The sequence below is a fragment of the Entelurus aequoreus genome, linkage group LG13 (genome assembly GCF_033978785.1).
Source record: "Entelurus aequoreus isolate RoL-2023_Sb linkage group LG13, RoL_Eaeq_v1.1, whole genome shotgun sequence".
Taxonomy (NCBI): domain Eukaryota; kingdom Metazoa; phylum Chordata; class Actinopteri; order Syngnathiformes; family Syngnathidae; genus Entelurus; species Entelurus aequoreus.
Window position 1 is genome coordinate 35,026,468 of NC_084743.1, and position 20,747 is coordinate 35,047,214.

A 20,747-nucleotide genomic window follows, 5' to 3' on the forward strand; every position below is an offset into this window, starting at 1 on the left:
CGGCTACCACGGGCACGACGGAGCCGTGCTGCTGAAAAGTAGACGGCAACCGAAGGTGACGTGCTGCTGGAAAGCAGACGGCGGACGGAGGGAAACCAACCGGGTGCTCACGCGTAAGAGGCAGCTGCTGGAAAGCAGCCAAAGACTCTGTTGTGGTAAAAATAAAGCAGTCTAACCCGTCTCACGCAAATGTCTTCCCTGAAACGGTCCTGAGAACCCGCACGGCAGTGGGGACTGCCACAGTATTTATATTATCATTTGGTGCAGCCGGGCCGGAGCAGGAGGGGGTAGAAAGAGAGAAAAGGGAAGACAGAGGGGGGAATTGTGGGGACAAGAGGGGGATTAGACAGAGAGACAAAAACAACAGCAAACACAACAACAACAACAATAGAGCAACATCAGCAAATACGACATGTACAAATATGATGGTAAAAGTAATAGCAAATAAGCAGTTAGCGAAAATAAAAAATAATACAGAAATGACAATGACCATTATTACACTAAAAATGGAGCAATATGAATACCAATAGAAATAGTGCTATTGATAATAAACAATACCAATACTTTACCTTTATTATCAACAATACAATTGTTCAAATGCAACAATACATATACGTAATGATAACTTGAGATACGAAAGAATGCAGAAAAATGGAGGGGAAGAAAGAGAAGCAACCTACATTAACCTTGTAGATGGTTATAGTAAAAATAGGTTAAGCTTTGTCAGTGTGCCATGTGTTATACCCAGTTTACCCTAGGGCAGACCTGGGCATTCTGCGGCCCGCGGGCCGCATCCGGCCCTTTGTGCGTCCCTGTCCGGCCCGCGTGAGGCCAATTATAAATTACAAAATACATTTTAAAAAGTATCTATGTCGAGTGTGCAATACAACGGTGCTGCTTTTGTTTTGAAAATCGTTATTTGTATTACTTCCGTGTGGACGTATGCGTGATTGTGAGTGAATGTGAACAACTGCAATTACAAAATAAAGTTGAAAAAACATCTATGTCCTGCGCACAATACAACTGTGCTGCTTTTATTTTGAAAAGTATTATTTATGGGCGTGTGTCCGTGTGTAACCTGCGAGTGAAGGTGCACATGCAGCGACAAGTGATGCACGGTTTACACCCGAGACGCTAAAAAGAGAAAAGTTGATGAGGAATGCCGTGTTTTCAACAACACATGAACTGCAAAGCAACGTCCCCTCACCTAAGGTGCGTGCCTGCGCAATTGCGCACTGCTCAAACGTCCGCTGCGCGCAGCAAGTATATGCCGCGCACCAAATCAAATCCCATCTGAATTATAAACAAAATAAACATATTTATTCTATGGAATTTTGCAATGCAACTTTGAGTGACAGTGACAACAAGCGGCCCTAATGGTGTTCGTCAACACCGTTCAATTGATCACCGTTCAATTATTGTAACGTCTATCGAGATGCTTCGAGGACAGGAATTATATCGATCACTTTATTGAACAAAACTGTTTATATTCGGACATAACCACACCAAAAACATGAGTAAAACAATTCTATCTCGAAAAACTAGTCATTTTCTGCCGTACAAACCAGGCCAAAACCAACTTGTCATCTGTCACCAACACGCATAGCACTGAACCACTGGTGCGTTTAAGGCCACACAAAAAGTCGGACAACTCAAACACCACACAAAGTTACACTATGACTCCTCAGTCATACGTGTGCTTATTTTACTGTCATTTATTATTAATGTTAATTTATATATATTAGTCATGGAATGCTGTTACACACACTATGTTGAAGTATTACTATTATTATTATTATTATTATTATTTATCTTACGGTATACATCAAAAATAATATTGAGCAAAATTTAATTGAAATATTGTCGATGTGGCCCTCCAGCAGTGCTCGGGTAGCTCATGCGGCCCCCGGTAAAAATTAATTGCCCACCCCTGCCCTAGGGCAACAACGTTAATATGTTTGATGAAACGTAATTATGTGCATGAGTGTATGTGTGCATATGCACTTGTATATGTACAGTATGTGTATATGTGTGCTTGTACAGTGAATGTATATGTACAGTATGTGTATATGTGTGCTTGTACAGTGAATGTATATGTACAGTATGTGTATATGTGCTTGTACAGTGAATGTATATGTACAGTATGTGTATATGTATGTTTGTACAGTGAATGTATATGTACAGTATGTGTATATGTGTGTTTGTACAATGAATGTATATGTATAGAATGTGTATGTGTGTGTTTGTACAGCGAATTGATATTTTGTATTACATTCTTCCCTTAAATGATCATGTTTACAGTCATTGTTTTATATGCATTTTTTATGTACTGTATGTCGCTTTGGATAAAAGCGTCTGCCAAATACTTCAACATAAACATATATAAACACCTGAAAGTCTTTATATCAGCTAAAACCACCTATCTGTTTCACTGGATTCAGAATAAAACCAAATTCTGTCTTACCCAACAATGTTAGTATTTGAATATTGTTACTTGAAGACTTATTCCTGGTTACAATTATACTGTTAAGAAAGTATTGTCTTATATTTTGCCTAAAATGAGAATGCATCATAATCAGTGGCGGCTGGTGAATTTTGTTTTAGGTGGGGCTGAAAGTTTGTAAACCAAACCCCTGTAAGGGGGTCATCCTCCCCCAGAAGATTTCTTTGTGATTTTCACATACAAATATTAAAGATCTTTGCTCCTTCTCAACTCTGTGGTAATATTATTTTCATAAAATACAACCAGTAGTACATTAATGTTAAATCTTACTTGTGAAAAGTAATCACCCGATTCCTATTTTCAACAGTCCGCTCATTTGAGTAGGAAAACGCTGAACACCATCTTTGTTTTCTACCTGTCAACTGTCAGTTTAGGCTGCTCGCCGGCTCCTCATCACCACTTCAAGATGGCGGCCAAATTGCTCGTGTCACAGCAGCCAATGCTGCGTCTACTTATAAGATGTCTATGGTTATAACGTCATTGCAAATACGGCAATATGTTGCGTCCACTGCAGTTTGCTACCTTATTCATACTTTTTGTCAAGTGATTTTTTTTAAGCAGGGCTGCATGAGGTACCTACACTTAACGTTACGTTAGTCAATGTATCACACACAGTAACGTAACGTTAGACGGCGATCAGCAGCACCGCATATTTTAGCCACCTACAAAAACACAAACATAGTCAAATAAAGGTCAGTTAAAATGTATACTATATTAACAATATGTGAACATATTGCATAGGGCCCTGACATCTAAAAAGTACAACTCTGTTCATTGTTATGTTCATGTTTTTGTTATGTTTTTCATGTGTACGCACACATCAACACACATACAGTATGAGATGAGATCAATGAGATAAGGTAAGAACAGGATAGAAACTGCTGTGGAACTAGTTACAATGCAATATGCCAAGGAAATACAATGTTAACACTTTTGTGCAAATAAGTACAGTTGCACTTCCATCCATCCATTTTCTACCGCTTATTCCCTTCGGGGTCGCGGGGGCGCTGGAGCCTATCTCAGCTACAATCGGGCGGAAGGCGGGGTACACCCTACTTGTTTTTTCAAATGTGTTTAAAGGAATGAGTTAAATGTTTAAAATGACTGGATAATAGTGCTATTATGAAGTGCAATATCAGCACTATTTTTTTTCCTGCAATTTCAAATGCACTTGTTTTAATAAATAAATACAGCGTTTTAAAAGCATACACAATCTGTGTAAATATATTAGTCTGTGGTTAAAAGGACTTGAAAGGACTCTAAATTCAAAATGCAGGACTTGGGACTTGACTTGAGACTTTCCAGTCTTGACTTTGGACTTGACTCGGGACTTGCCTGTCTTGACTCGGGACTTGACTCGAGACTTGAGGGCAAAGACTTGAGACTTACTTGTGACTTGCAAAGCAATGACTTGGTCCCACCTCTGCTGCTTGCATCAAGCCCAGTCGATGTCCCGCTCCTCAGAGCCATGTACCCCACCATGATTGGTAGGTTTGTTGAGCTACACACACAACACTGTAAAGGTGCCATTCCTGTAAAACCTGTGGGCCCCACTAACATTAGGCTTTGCTCTTAAGGTGGGGGCCGCAAAAATATTGTCTCGGGGGCCGCAATTGGCCCGTGGGCCTCGAGTTTGTGACCTCTGATTTAGTTGAATATCCCTGGGACTGCATGACATTAACTCAGAAAAAACGAGGCTTTGAAAAAAGCAGAGTAAGGGTCTGCTCACAAATGAGCCTGTGTGATGAATAAGAGGACAGAGAAACAAGGTTTTGAAGGAAAGTGCCACCTCAGGACATGAGTTGAATTGGTTCCGTGACCCAACTTGTATCTAAAAAAACTTGTAATGCCAAACAAAATGATTTACAATCAATTTAATCGGTGCTTTCCCCCTCCAAAAACATTTTTTTAAATTTTACAAGAAAAAAAAACTTTTAGACAAGAAATATTGTAAGAAAAACAATACAATCGATTTTATGTCAAAAAATGACAGTGGTTTTATGAAGTAATGTGATAATGTACAGCATTTACTTTGGAGAGTGGACTTTTACGGTATCTCAATGTGGTGTTGTATCCTGCATCATGGATGTTGTCGTCTTTTAGTTCAGGTGTTACAGAAGGAGAAAACATCCGAGTTTGGTCTTTTTTTTCCCGTTTCGGCTGACTGATGATTGAAATTGTTGTTATTTGAAATATAAATACAATATGTAAACTTTATTTTTACAGGCAAAATAATATGCTTTGCTTTTCAATTTTAATTAGTTTTAAATTCCCAGTCATGAAACGAAAATTCAACGGCCAAAACATATACTGACCTATCTCCTCTGAGCTGCTTCTGCGTCAGACTCAACATCAGAAGCTTCTCCATATTTTCATGGATAAATGTACGCCATTTAGATATTATTTTAACATCATTGGCTTATGTTATCAACTTCTTCTTCTGAACACTCTCCTTTACTTTACACTTTATTTCTAAACACTTACACTTTCTTCCGTCCCATGCTTGGAAAAACAATATGTCGATTTCTAGCTACAAGCAAATGCCAGCGAGTAGAACCCGATGTTTTGGTTGGGTCTTAAGGGCTTTACTGTGACATTTGGAAAATCGTGCCAACGTAAACATCTGACGTTCCACAAAGTAATGTTGGTGAATGAACGCTTGAATTAATGATGTATAAATGTTTGATTAGTCAGTGTAATCTGGGAGTGAACACTCTTATCCTCATCAAGTTAGAAAACAACCAGCAACCCCCAGTTGTTCTTTCCATGCCCTGCAGCCCTTATCCAAATTATTCATGCCTTTGGACACGGTGTAGTTTCCCCTCCAGGACCTAAGGACCAGCTAAATTTAGCTTGCTGGTGTTATTTGAGACTGCTGAAAGTTTTTATTGAACAATGTACAGAAGGGAAGTGAGTGGTGGACAGAAGTTAGATCATGTCATGAAGCAAATGAACAGGCTGGTCTTTGTTTCTGTTCACTACGCAAACACACTCAACATCAAACTGCCTTCTTGTCCAGGTTGGATCATGCAAACCGCGTCCCGTGGGTCACATACCTTTTTATAGGCTGTACATTTTCAAAGACAGTTAACTTTTCCAATCTATTTTATGGAAGGAAGGCCGTCAACAGCGGGTTGTTGTCTGTGATGTTATTTTGATAAGTACTGCGAGTCTTGACATTTTTGTGCTATCCAAATAACTCCCAACTGTTTCTAAGTGGTTCTGCATCACCACTGATAGGTGATTACAGTAGGGAAGAGATTTTTATGGTACCATTCCTGGGTGGATCTCACATGAGGAGAAGAGGGTGGGTTAATCATTTTGCAACATAGTCTGCTGAAAATGATGGAAAGCACCATTCTATATGGCAAATGACACTGTGGTCAAAGCTGGTATTGCCACAAAGTACATTTTAAGATATTCAACATTCTACTGCCATCTGGCTTCTAAAGTGAATAGTGCACCCCCTCAATTCGTCACATGTCATGTGTCAGGTAAACCGTGACGAATGGGGCCATATGTATCCCCGCCTTCTGTATACAAGTCATTTGATAGAAAGCAGAGTGGAGCACTGTGTGACCAAGAGGGGTGGAGAAGCAAGCTTTTTCTACAGAAAAGTGATAGTTTATCAGACATTTAGTTTGTTTTTATGTAAACATTTTTCTTGTCGCATTTTTGTTTGATTATAAAAATGTCAACGAGGTCAATGCACAGCTAACAAGGAGGGACTAAATCATTGGAATCCCATGACATGTGTACCTTGTTTTTTAGGGTTGTCAATCTTACAACAATTCATGATTCAATTTGATTCTGAATCTCAGGGTGAGAATTTGATTCAGAACCAATTCTCAATTCAGCATGATTCTGTCACGGCGCATGCTCAATCTCGCATGTCATCTGCGGCAAGCTCTCCGCTAGAAGCGCGCCGGGACACGCCCCTGCAAGGTTGCAGGCAATCTACAATCCGCGCACCTGGGTCTGATGAAGGCAGACTGTATAAAGACCAGCGGACTCGAAGATCCAGTGCCGGAACATAGTTCACTCCTCGTAGTAAGCATCCCGTCTCTGGCTTGCCTCCTGCGTACTTGCTCTCTCTGTGCCTTATGTCTTCTGTGTTCCCCGCAGTGCTTCCCCTGTTTCCCGTGATTGAGCTGTGTGCCTCGTCTTCCCTCTGGATTCCGGACTGCCTCCCTCGATCCTCGACCCCTGTTTGGACATGGACCTCGTTGCTTTTCTCCAGCCCCCGACCGCTTGCTTACCCACTGGCCTGCCTTCTCGCCTTGCCCCTTTGGTCTGACGAAGGATTCATTCAACACACACTTACAACAAACTCTGGTAACATTGACATTGTTAATTCTACACATCGTCTTACACCATTCACATTTAGTAACATACACACTCCACCACTTCATCAAGATCGAGTTCATTAAACCTATTGAACTGATCCCTGCCGTTGTGTCGTCTCCTTCGCCCGTCGTACGTGACAGATTCTCGATAAAAGCAATTTCCGCAAAATACGTTTTGGTGTATAAATTATAATAACACCTTTTCAAGAGAGGTTAGAAGTTGTAAAAGGTCTGCTTGGCTGCTGAAATATATTCCCAACGAATAATCTCCGGGAGGGCCTCAAAAACGTCTTAAAGTCCTACTGAAATGAATTTTTTTTTATTTAAACGGGGATAGCAGATCCATTCTATGTGTCATACTTGATCATTTTGCGATATTGCCATATTTTTGCTGAAAGGATTTAGTAGAGAACAACGACGATAAAGATCGCAACTTTTGGTATCTGATAAGAAAAAGCCTTACCCCTACCGGAAGTAGCGTGACGTAGTCAATTGAAAGGCTCCTCACATTTTCCTATTGTTTTCAATGCAGCTAGAGCGATTCGGACAGAGAAAGCGACGATTACCCCATTAATTTGAGCGAGGATGAAAGATTTGTGGATGAGGAACGTTAGAGTGAAGGACTAGAATGCAGTGCAAGACATATCTTTTTTCGCTCTGACCGTAACTTAGGTACAAGCTGGCTCCTTTTTCTATTGTAGATCACAGATTTGTATTTTAAACCACCTCGGATACTATATCCTCTTGAAAATGAGAGTCGAGAACGCGAAATGGACATTCACAGTGACTTTTATCTCCACGACAATACATCGACAAAAAACTTTAGCTACGGAGCTAACGTGATAGCATCGTGCTTAACTGCATATAGAAACAAAATAAATAAATCCCAGACTGGAAGGATAGACAGAAGATCAACAATACTATTAAACCAGGGACATGTAAATACACTGTTAATGCTTTCCAGCCTGGCGAAGGTTAACAATGCTGTTGCTAACGACGCCATTGAAGCTAACTTAGCAACTGGACCTCACAGAGCTATGCTAAAAACATTAGCTATCCACCTACGCCAGCCAGCCCTCATCTGCTCATCAACACCCGTGCTCACCTGCATTCCAGCGATCGATGGTGCGACGAAAGACTTCACCCGATCACAGATGCGGTCGGCGAGACGGAGGAAGTTAAGGTGAGTTCGCCGGCTAGCGCGTCTGCTATCCATCTCTGTCCTCCTGGCTGTGTTGCTGTATTCCGCCGCTAATACACCGATCCCACCTACAACTTTCTTCTTTGCAGTCTCCATTGTGCATTAAACAAATTGCAAAAGATTCACCAACACAGATGTCCAGAATACTGTGGAAATTTGAAATGAAAACAGAGCTTTTTTGTATTGTATTCAATGGGGTACCAATACTTCTGTATCAACCGTTTACGTCACACGCATACGTCATCATATCTAGACGTTTTCAACCGGAAGTGTGGCGGGAAATTTAAAATTGCACTTTATAAGTTAACCCGGCCGTATTGGCATGTGTTGCAATGTTAAGATTTCATCATTGATATAAAAACCATCAGACTGCGTTGTCGGTAGTAGTGGGTTTCAGTAGGCCTTTAACAATAGATTTTTGATAATAATAAGAATCGTAATAAAGGGGGGCATTGCTTAGCAGGGACAATGTAAGACATGCTTTGCAGTGGCGCCGCTGGAATATGACATTTTATATATTTTAATCGCACTTTTTGATAACCCCAGCCATTAATGACATCTAACATTATAGTAGCCTGTTTTGCACAACTTTTTTTCTTGCGCTTCTAGACTCCGCTAACTCGTCCCTGAAAGACCTGTTGCTGTTTCAACTCTGCTGATGAATATGAGGGAGATGATAGACGAAATGCGCACAGATTTTATCAGAAAACTTGGGTCCATTGTGAGATACCAGCTGCTCTGGAGCTATTTGAAAACAAACTTTCGTCTCATGGCAAGACGATTGCCGTGAGACGACCTGCATGTTAACATTAGCAGGCTAACTACTACCGTTGAATTCCTCTCGAAGAAAAGTGAGGACCTGGAAAGTCGCTCAAGGTGGAACAATATTTGTGTAATGGGTCTCTCTGAGGGCTCTGAAGGCCCTTGTCCCACTGGGTTTATGGTCCAGGTCCTGCAGGATGTGCTTGAAATCGATGACAAAACCATTTTGGATCGGGTTTTTCACACGATGCCTAAAGATGGCAACCTCCTTCTCCACTTGTTGTATGGATTAACTTATATAATATTTCTATGCTGGGCTGGTGAAGCATGTTTTAACATAACAGTTGAACTGTACTTGTTTTTTCATTATCATGTTACCACTTTTACTCTTCTATTCATGGTATTTTTGTATTATGTTATTTACTGATTTAGTGGTTTTACAGTGGTGGTGGTAATTTAATGTAATTGTTTTATTTATTTTTAGAGGAATTGATGTTGCCATCATTACTGATGATACAAAGGTCCTGGGTTCGATCTTTCTGTGTGGAGTTTGCATGTTCTCCCCGTGACTGCGTGGGTTCCCTCCGAGTACACCGGCTTCCTCCCACCTCCAAAGACATGCACCTGGGGATAGGTTGATTGGCAACACTAAATTGGCCCTAGTGTGTGAATGTGAGTGTGAATGTTGTCTGTCTATCTGTGTTGGCCCTGCGATGAGGTGGCGACTTGTCCAGGGTGTACCCCGCCTTCTGCCCGAATGCAGCTGATATAGGCTCCAGCACCCCCCTGTGATCCCAAAAAGGAAAAGCGGTAGAAAATGAATGGATGGATGGATCATTACTGATGAAAAGCAGTCTAGAAACCAAATTAAATTTCAAATTTTCAATAATAAAATAATTATTTTATCCAAGAAGTAAATGATAACAAATCACATGCGACTAAAAGAAGATGTTTACAATTTATCAACCAAATACTTATTGACATATTTGGTGTTGGAAGGAACGTGTATGCTGGAAGTGAGTTCCACAAACGGCACACTTGGGGTATGTACGAAGACTGATGTGGATGCGTGCGAGACCTGGGGATAGATACAGAGTATGAATGCGCTGTAGTGAGCGATTTTGTTGTCCGGGTACTTGATATCAGAATCAGAAGAATCAGAATCAGCTTTATTGTCATTACGCAGGGTAACAAGATTGAGGCCATTCCATACAGTGCGATAAAACAAGTGTACACTCTATACAGAGGGTGAAATGAATATGTACATGAATATCTACATGAAACAGGGTGGTTGGTGGAATGGGTTATTGCACCGAAGAGAAGGCAGTTATGAGGGTCAATGGGGAAGTCTGTTCAGGGTGGTTATGGCCCTGGGGAAGAAGCTGTTCTTTAGCCTGTTCGTCTTGGTTTTAATGCACCTGTAGCGCTTCCCAGAGGGCAGCAGGTGGAACAGGTCAGAGCCAGGGTGGGTGCTGTCCTTGATGATGGCACTGGCTCTGTTGAGGCAGCGGGAGGTGTAGATGTCCATCAGAGAGGGGAGAGGGCGGCCGATGATCTTCTGAGCCGTCTTGACCACTCATTGCAGCATCTCCCTGTCTCCCTGTCTCTATCACCAAGTTCCAAGGATGTCTTGAAGAAGAAAGTTCTATAGAAGTTGCAGAGAGTTGCTACATCCCGTCTTAGCACCGATGGGTAGATTCCAGCTCTGATTGGGTCTTCAATATGCAAGGAACAAAGTGCTTTTCTCGGAAGTCTGCTGAGAAGACTAAGTTCAATAGTCCCTACTCCACTACAAATTGGTGAAGTATACTCCATAAGCGGTCTTATGTAGGCCTTGTAGATGGGAACTCTGGCCTAGAAGGGGAGAAGATCCTTAGACTGGCTTACCATTTACAGTCACTTGGCAGTCTTCTTGGCAAGACTTGTGATATGCTATGTCCATGTAAGAGAGTTAGTGATGGTTACATCAAGTAGAGTGATACTCTTGGCGGGCTTGAGCTAGTTATCCATGAAGTAGAGCGGGGGATGTGTCTTGTCGCGATTTCTACTGATAATAATTTCCTCCGTCTTGCTGGTGTTGAAAGTAATACACCAGTCAGAGGTTCACTTCTCAATAACATGTAAGTCCTGTTGCAAACTACAATGCGATTTGCAACACTTTTGAGTACTGCATTAAGGGTGGAATCATCAGCAAAAAGATGAAAGTCTTTGTTGAGATGTGAGGTTAGCTCATCTAGGAACATTAGGAACAATATAGGACCAATAGAAAAAGAACGTTGCATCTTTTTGCAGCTTTTATTGAAGGAATATACCGTAATTTCCGGACTATAAGCCGCTACTTTTTCCCCTCGTTCTGGTCCCTGCGGCTTATACAAGGGTGCGGCTTATTTACGGCCTGTTCTTCTCCGACACCGACGAAGAGGATTTCGGTGGTTTTAGTACGCAGGAGGAAGACGATGACACAATGATTAAAGACTGACTTTTCATATACCGGTAGGCTGGTTATTTTGATAACGTACAGGTGAGCACTTTGTATTACTTTGCACCGTTGTATTATTTGTACTCTGCACGAATGCTGTTCGCCATGTCAAAGATGTGAAAGTTTGATTGAATGATTGAAAGATGTATTGTTAATAAATGGGACGCTTTGCGTTCCCAAACAGTCATCTCTGTCCCGACAATCCCCTCCGTGGTAGCAGGAACCCCTATATACTACGGTAATTACACATCAAAACCCTGCGGCTTATAATCGGGTGCGGCTTATATATGGAGCAATCTGTATGTATATAATATACCAGCTATATAAATTTAGCTGGTGCGGCTTATAGTCAGGTGCGGCTTATAGTCCGGAAATTACAGTAGTTTTTTTTTCATCTCTGTTGATGGTAAGTTGTAAGTATATGGCTTTTTTCTTTTCATTTAAACATTCACCTTTATTTGTTAAAAATATATCACTTTTTTGGCACCTACTGTGTAACGAATAGGGGAGTGGATCCCAAAGATGCAGAGCGTGTTATCAAGAGTTCTTCTCTTTATTCAAGAACGGGGACAGGACGGGGGTGGCGAAGTTGGTAGAGTGGCCGTGCCAGCAATCGGAGGGTTGCTGGTTACTGGGGTTCAATCCCCACCTTCTACCATCCTAGTCACGTCCGTTGTGTCCTTGGGCAAGACACTTCACCCTTGCTCCTGATGGCTGCTGGTTAGCGCCTTGCATGGCAGCTCCCGCCGACAGTGTGTGAATGTGTGTGTGAATGGGTGAATGTGGAAATACTGTCAAAGCGCTTTGAGTACCTTGAAGGTAGAAAAGCGCTATACAAGTACAACCCATTTATCATTTATAAGAAGTAGCAAAAAATAGCGATGGTGGAAAACACAAAAAACACACTATGCAAAACAACTACTAAGAGATATGACATCCAAAACACCCAAAAGCGCTAGACGAGGCTAGGAAAAAATACTTCATGAAAGAAGTAAAACAGAAAATAACAAAGTACAAATAAAGACGCTAGACAAGGCTAGGAATAATTAGGCAAACCTGAAAGGATGGGCACAAGACGAATTAGGGAGTTCTCTGGCAAGACCACTGACATGTGCGACTGTTGAAAGCAGTAGACAAAGTTCCGGCACTCACATATTGTCAGCAGCCAGGTTAAATAGGCTGCCGCTTAATTTTCGCGCCAGCTTCACCCCACACTGTGGATGAGAGAGAGAGTGAACAGGTGTGCAGACAAAACAGATTGAGCAAGGAATTTCAGATTACCACATACTGTGCATTTAGTTTTTTAACAGTTGTTTAGAAGTAGAAGAAGTATAAGGGATACTTTGCAAAGAGCGCATGTTACGCGCTGTTTAGAGGGATGCTTCTGCAAGAGTTTTGGGGTGGAGGGGTTGGGGTTACTTGTATGTTTTTAATTTGTTCACATCCTTAATGTTTATTCTTTTGAGGTCTGTCACAGAGTTGCATTTTTATATACTGTACATCTGACAGAGGTGGGACCAAGTCATTGTTTTGCAAGTCATAAGTAAGTCTCAAGTCTTTGCCCTCAAGTCCCGAGTCAAGTCCCGAGTCAAGACAGGCAAGTCCTGAGTCAAGTCCAAAGTCAAGACTGGAAAGTCTCAAGTCAAGTTCCAAGTCCTGCATTTTGAATTTCGAGTCCTTTCAAGTCCTTTTAACCACAGACTAATATATTTACACAGATTGTGTATGCTTTTAAAACGCTGTATTTATTTACTAAAACAAGTGCATTTGAAATTGCAGGAAAAAAAATAGTGCTGACATTGCACTTCATAATAGCACTATTAACCAGTCATTTTAAACATTTAACTCATTCCTTTACAGAATAAACACATTTGAAAAAACAAGTGCAACTGTACTTATTTGCACAAAAGTGTTAACATTGTATTTCCATGGCATATTGCATTGTAACTAGTTCCACAGCAGTTTCTATCCTGTTCTTACCTTATCTCATTAATCTCATCTCATACTGTATGTGTGTTTATGTGTGCGTAAACATGAAAAACATAACAAATACATGAACATAACAATGAACAGAGTTGTACTTTTTAGATGTCAAGGCCCTATGCAATATGTACACATATTCTTAATATAGTATACATTTTAACTGACCTTTATTTGACTATGTTTGTCTTTTTGTAGGTGGCTAAAAAATGTGGTGCTGCTGACCGCCGTCTAACGTTACGTTACTCTGTGTGATACATTGACTAACGTAACGTTATGTATAGGTACCTCATGTAACCCTGCTTAAAAAAAAGAACTTGACAAAAAGTATGAATAAGGTAACGAACTGCAGTGGACGCAACATATTGCCGTGTTTGCAATGACGTTATAACCAAAGACATCTTATAAGTAGACGCAGCATTGGCTGCTGTGACGCGAGAAATCCAGCCGCCATCTTGAAGTGGTGATGAGGATCTGGCGAGCAGCCTAGACTGACAGTTGGCAGGTAGAAAACAGAGATGATGCTGGTGTTCAGCGTTTTCCTGCTCAAATGAGCGGACTGTTGAAAATAGGAATCGGGGGATTACTTTTCACAAGTAAGATTTAACATTAACATACTATTGGTTGTATTTTGTGAAAATAATATTACCACACCGTTGAGAAGGAGCAAATATCTTCAATATTTGTATGTGAAAATCACAAAGAAATCTTCTGGGGGAGGATGACCCCCCTACAGGGGTTTGGTTTACAAACTTTCAGCCCCACCTAAAACAAATTCACCAGCCGCCACTGATTATAATGCATTCTCATTTTAGGCAAAATCTAAGATAATACTTTCTGAACTGTATAATTGTAACCAGGAATAAGTCTTCAAGTAACAATATTCAAACACTAACATTGTTGGGTAAGACAGAATTTGGTTTTATTCTGAATCCAGTGAAACAGATTGGTGGTTTTAGCTGATATAAAGACTTTCAGGTGTTTATATATGTTTATGTTTAAGTATTTGGTGTTGTGTTTACTAAGGGGAGGTGACGGCAAACAGGCACCAGAGGGCAGTATATACAATTATTTATTATATATATATATATATATATATATATATATATATATATATATATATATATATATATATATATATATATATATATATATATATCCAATATATATAATAATAACAAACAATACTAATATAATAAACTAAGGAAATGGAGTGTGAACTAGATCCAAAAGGTAATGAGTGTGTAGTGTAAGACTATGTGTGTAATTTAACTGAAGTGTGTGTTACCAAAGTGTTGAACGAGAGAAGAGGAAGTCCAGGGGGCAGGCAGGTGATCCGGGATTCAAGCGGGGGTCCGTGAGAGGGGCGTCAAGTCCAGGGGCGAGCGAGGAGTCAGGAACGAGGAATGCAGTCCAAAAACACAAGGGGGGGGGGAGATCCAGGGAAAAGTGAGACGCACAGCTCACTGTCCAGGCGACGGAGGGTACTGCAGGGACACGGAAGAAGACAGGGGGGGTTAAGGCACGGAGAGGAAAACAAGGAGAGAGAGCTAAAGCTTTGCTTACGGGTCACCATGAGAAAACTAAGTTCCTGCGTGCATCCATGGGTCCACTGGTCTTTTAAGCGGCTCGCCCTCATCAATTGCAGGTGTGTTGATTGCCAATCATCAGCAGGCTTGTAGCTGCGTGGGCGCGGTGCTCTCAGCGCGAGCATGGGTGTGTCCGGGCGCGCTGTCAGCGGATCCTCCAAGTGCTCCCGCAGATGAGGGAGATGCAGACTGCGCGTGCGCCGTAACAGTATCCCCCCCCTATGGACAGATTCCAGATGTCCCAAGACAGACAAATGAACATACTCACGAAACAAGGGAGGGTGGAGGGGAGAACTGGTGGTGGGTTGCCGGCCCAAGTGTCTCATAAGCCATTGGGGCCAAGTCTGGTGGCGGCGGCGAGTAGACCGCCGCTGCGGCCGGCGAGGTGGATGAACAAGGAACGGTCGACTTCTTGGCCGTTGGTAAGGCGGACGCGAATGGCGCCGTGGTGCGTCCCGCCGGACACGAGGAGGAGGGCGCGTTGTCATCGGCGGCGTGGAAGCAGCGGACATCATCGGCGGCGTGGAAGCAGCGGACGTCATCGGCGGCGTGGAAGCAGCGGACGTCTTCGGCGGCGTGGAAGCAGCGGACGTCTTCGGCGGTGTGGAAGCAGCGGACGTCTTCGGCGGCGTGGAAGCAGCGGACGTCTTCGGCGGCGTGGAAGCAGCGAACGTCTTCGGCGGCGTGGAAGCAGCGGACGTCTTCGGCGGCGTGGAAGCAGCGGACGTCTTTGGCGGCGTGGAAGCAGCGGACGTCTTCGGCGCCGGAGACGAGGAGGGCAGCTGAGGAGCTGGCCGAGGTGCAGAGGAGGGCAGCTGAGGAGCCGAGGTGAAAAGGTCGGCGCTGCTGGCCGAGGTGAAAAGGTCGGCGCTACTGGCCGAAGTGCAGTGGTCGGCGCTACTGGCCGAGGGGCAAAGGTCAGGGCCAGCCTGGGAGCTGGAGGAGACGTGGGGGTCAGCCTGGGAGCTGGAGGAGATGCGGGGGCTATACTGGGGACTGGTGCTAGCTCGGAGGCTAGTCGAGGGGCTGGTGCTAGCTCAGGGGCTAGCCGAGGGACTGGTGCTAGCTCAGGGGCTAGCCGAGGGACTGGTGCTAGCTTAGGGGCTAGCCGAGGGACTGGTGCTAGCTCAGGGGCTAGCCGAGGGACTGGTGCTAGCTCAGGGGCTAGCCGAGGGACGGGTGTTAGTTCAGTGGCTAGCCGAGGGACGGGTGCTAGTTCAGGGGCTAGCCGAGGGACGGGTGCTAGTTCAGGGGTTAGCCGAGGGACTGGTGCTTGCTCAGGGGCTAGCCGATGGACTGGTGTTATCTCAGGGGCTAGCCGAGGGACTGGTGCTAGCTCAGGGGCTAGCCGAGGGACTGGTGGCTGCGGCTGGGAAAAGCGAAAAATAGGTGGAATTAGTCTGGCCGAGGGTAGCCTGTCTGGGTGCGACTGCGCCACCCCATCAGCACAGCCACCAGTACTACCCCCCCCCCCCTCCCCCCTCTGAAAGCGGATGCCAGACGCTTCCTGTTGACTGAGTCTCTAAGGGTGGGAGGAGGGTGTCCAGGCGATGAGAAAATTCCTCCTTGCTCATATCGCTACTGAACATGCCTTTCCATGACAGCTCGGCAGGACAAGACAAATCCTCCGGTTTGAAGCGAAAAAAAGAAAAGGCCATGGTGAATGGGGCAAAAATAGGAGAAGAAAAAAAAAATCACTGGGGGTGGGGCTAAAGTCACTGGGGGCGGAGCTAAAGTCACTGGGCTGTCAGGTCCCTATATATAATTTTGGCGGGAACTTACTGTTGTGTTTACTAAGGGGAGGTGACGGCAAACAGGCACCAGATGGCAGTATATACAATTATTTATTATATATATATATATATATATATATATATATATATATATATATATATATATATATATATATCCAATATATATAATAATAACAAACAATACTAATATAATAAACTAAGGAAATGGAGTGTGAACTAGATCCAAAAGGTAATGAGTGTGTAGTGTAAGACTATGTGTGTAATTTAACTGAAGTATGTGTTACCAAAGTGTTGAACGAGAGAAGAGGAAGTCCAGGGGGCAGGCAGGTGATCCGGGATTCAAGCGGGGGTCCGTGGGGCTGAGAGGGGCGTCAAGTCCAGGGGCGAGCGAGGAGTCAGGAACGAGGAATGCAGTCCAAAAACACAGGGGGGGAGATCCAGGGAAAAGTGAGACGCACAGCTCACTGTCCAGGCGACGGAGGGTACTGCAGGGACATGGAAGAAGACAGGGGGAGTTAAGGCACGGAGAGGAAAACAAGGAGAGAGAGCTAAAGCTTCGCTTACGGGTCACCATGAGAAAACTAAGTTCCCGCGTGCATCCATGGGTCCACTGGTCTTTTAAGCGGCTCGCCCTCATCAATTGCAGGTGTGTCGATTGCCAATCATCAGCAGGCTTGTAGCTGCGTGGGTGCGGTGCTCTCAGCGCGAGCATGGGCGTGTCCGGGCGCGCTGTCAGCGGATCCTCCAAGTGCTCCTGCAGATGAGGGAGAAGACGACTGCGCGTGCGCCGTAACATTTGGCAGACGCTTTTATCCAAAGCGACATACATAAAAATTACATATAAAACAATCATTTAAGGGAAGAATGTAATACAAAATATCAATACAGACATATGACAAAAAAACGCGTGAAAATCAGTGGTATTCAGTGAGGTAAAATGAATTAAATGCGCTGACAGTTCATTGCTCCTGCCAAATGAATTGCACTGAGTGGAGCAGATCACCACTCCAAGATGGCGGTCTCGCGTCTCTTCAGCGCCAGTAGGCAGTAGCGCTCGATGCTGCGTCTACTTATAGGATGTCTATGGTTATAACGTTAGCAGTGAGTTTACAGCCTCACTGATTGAACTACACAGCAAATAAAAGTTACGTTACTTAGCCAATAAACGTTAGCTTACATTCAAAACTTACCGTTCTTTGTGCAACTTCAAATGTCGAACGAAGTTGGAAGTTGTTGCGTCTCTGTCTGTAATCTTCGAACCGCATGTTTTGTATACTGCAATTCGCTTTTTGTTGACCACTTCGTAGTTTTAATACTCGAACGAAACTATCTTTGGTGTCATTTTTCCTCACTGGGGTGTTGTTTGACAGCTCTTCTTCGTTGGTTGTCCTGCAATTTGACTGGATGAATGATGTGGGATGAAAACAACGTGGATCTAATTTGATTGGATGTTGTACTGACAGCACACACGCTGACAAACACACACGTACACAATGAAAGATACGGAGCACTCCTGAATAACTTTTTAATCTTTGGGTTTTGGGGAAAGTAGCAAATCTTGTCAAGTCAAAAGGCTCAAGTCCAAGTGAAGTCACAAGTCATTGATGTTAATGTCATGATCCGTGGTCCGGATCATGTTTTGGTTAGTTATGTTCTGTTAGTTTTGGATTCCCTGAGTTCATGTTGTGTGCACTCCTGGGTTTATTTTGGTCACCATGGGGACTAATTGGGTTCACCTGCCTCTGGTTAGTGGTCCCACGCTCAGCTGCTGTCAACCACTAATCAGAGAGCTACTTATTAACCTTGCTCGCCACGCTCAGTCTGGCGTCATTGTTCGCTTTATGTCTGATTTCAAGTGTATGCTAAGTGTTTGCTTATGCTACAGTCACGTAATTGTTGTTGTACTACTTTGTGTTTCAAGAATAAACCATGCTCCTACCTGCAAGTCCTGTCCGGAGAGGTCCGTTTGCATCCCGGGGGAATGAACCTCTCAGTAAGCTGCGACCCCCCCGTCGTGACTGTTAAAGTCTAAGTCGAGTTGCAAGTCTCTTTACATTTTGTCAAGTTGAGTCTAAAGTCATCAAATTCATGACTCGAGTCTGACTCGAGTCCAAGTCATGTGACTTGAGTCCACACCTCTGACATCTGAGACTTTTAACATTTTGCTATGACTACCTAACCAAACAGCGACATCCAGTGGGTGTGGTATTCGGTTTACCAGTTTTATCTTAAAAACCTTATAAAACCAAACAAGATATAACACCACCTTCGTCATTTGTGCACAATTGTTATCTTTTTGCAGGAGGCTCATCTGAAACCTTCTTATCACTTGAAATTGAGACGAAAATGGGTAGGAAAGACTTATTGTTCATTTTAGGGAAAATCGAAGGGTGCTGCTATTTTGCTACATAAATCTGTTTGTTTTGTACAGTATTTCTGATCCCGGGAGGTATATTGTCCTCACTGGTCAGATTTTCAACACCCTAGTAACTCTTGTAAATGTATATGCTCCCAAATGTCTTTCTCTGGATTTCCCTAATTTGTCACTGTACTATTTAATATTAGGGAGAAAATGTAACTGTTGGTTTAATCCCCTGCTTAATCGCTCATCACCCAAGACTTGTTTATGATCGAGGTCTGCTAAAATAACCCAGGGGAATTTTCTGTCTCAGATGTCTGACACTTTTTGAATCCCTTTAAAAGCCATTACTCAGTCTTCTCTCACTACATCACAGTTTAACCCGTATTGACTACAATTTGGTTAATAACAAATTACTTTCATCCGTACCTGTATGCAAATATGATGCAGTTGTTATAGCTGACCATGCTCCAATTTCAATGGATATGTTTTAAAAACCTAATAACCACACATGCGCCGTGTGTCTTAATACAGGTTTACTTTTAAATGAGGACTGTGGATTTTGTCTCGCGCCAAAGATATTTCTTTGTGCTCTTGAACAAGACTGCCGAGGTGTCGGCCTCTGTACTCTGGGAAGCGTTGAAGGCATACATTAGGGGGGAGATAAACTCCCTTACAAGCTAAACTGCCTGTCGCATATCTTTACCAGACAACTTTTACACTACCTCTCAAAATCCAGACATTTATAGGGAAAGGCTTTCTCTACAGGCAGAACATGATGTTCTTCTGACAGATAGCACTACTGAACACATGTCCGTTCAATAACCCAGTTCTTTGAACATGGCGATAAAGCTAGAAAACTCTCAGATCATCAACTACGGTAGATATCAGCATCTTATTATATTGCACAGATTTAAACTTCCATTGAAGCAATGGAGATTAATAATGCATTTAGGAATTTCTACATGTCCCTCTACTCATCTACTCAATGTTTTACTCCTGAGCTCGATAATCTGGACAGTGATCAGTCTGCTGCTGTCGAACTAGAGAGACCAGTTACTGTTGTCGAATTGAATGTTGAAGCAGAATGGTAAATCTCCGGGACCAGATGGTTACCCTCCCGAATTTAAAAAACTATTTTGGCATACACAAGCCCCCATATTATTGGAAATAGAAAATTAATCATTTAAATCTGGCCACCTTCTGCAAATGCTTAATCGAGCTTTATTTTCTCTTCTCTTGAAAAAAGGCCTTCATTGTGCACTTCCTAACACCCTATAAGCCTGTTAAATGTAGACTTCAGATTGTTATCCGAATTGCTGGCTTTACATCTGGACACTATTCTCCCTTCTATTATTAATGTTCATTTGAAATAGACATTCATTTTCCAATTTTCAATGTCTTTTCAATATACTATCCTGTATAATGAGCCTGCTTTCAACACTCAACACCCAGAAAGCAGTAATACCATTGCAAACAAAGGCTTATGTACAAAGTATTAAATAAATACCTTTTGACATATTCAATACTTTTTCCCTGTAGCATTTCACATATTTACACATCACTTAATTTCTGATCTTATTTGTTCTACTTTCTTTGTGTGTATGGATTACTTGGGTTGTTCACAATACCTGGTGAACTTTTCATGTCAACAGAACTTTTGAAAATATATTTAATGAGAAAAATGGTGAAGTGTTAAATACTCATTTTGTTGGGGACGTCTCTGCGCTACTGACCTGTCTCCGCTCGAGATGGTCTCCTGCTGGCCCCACTA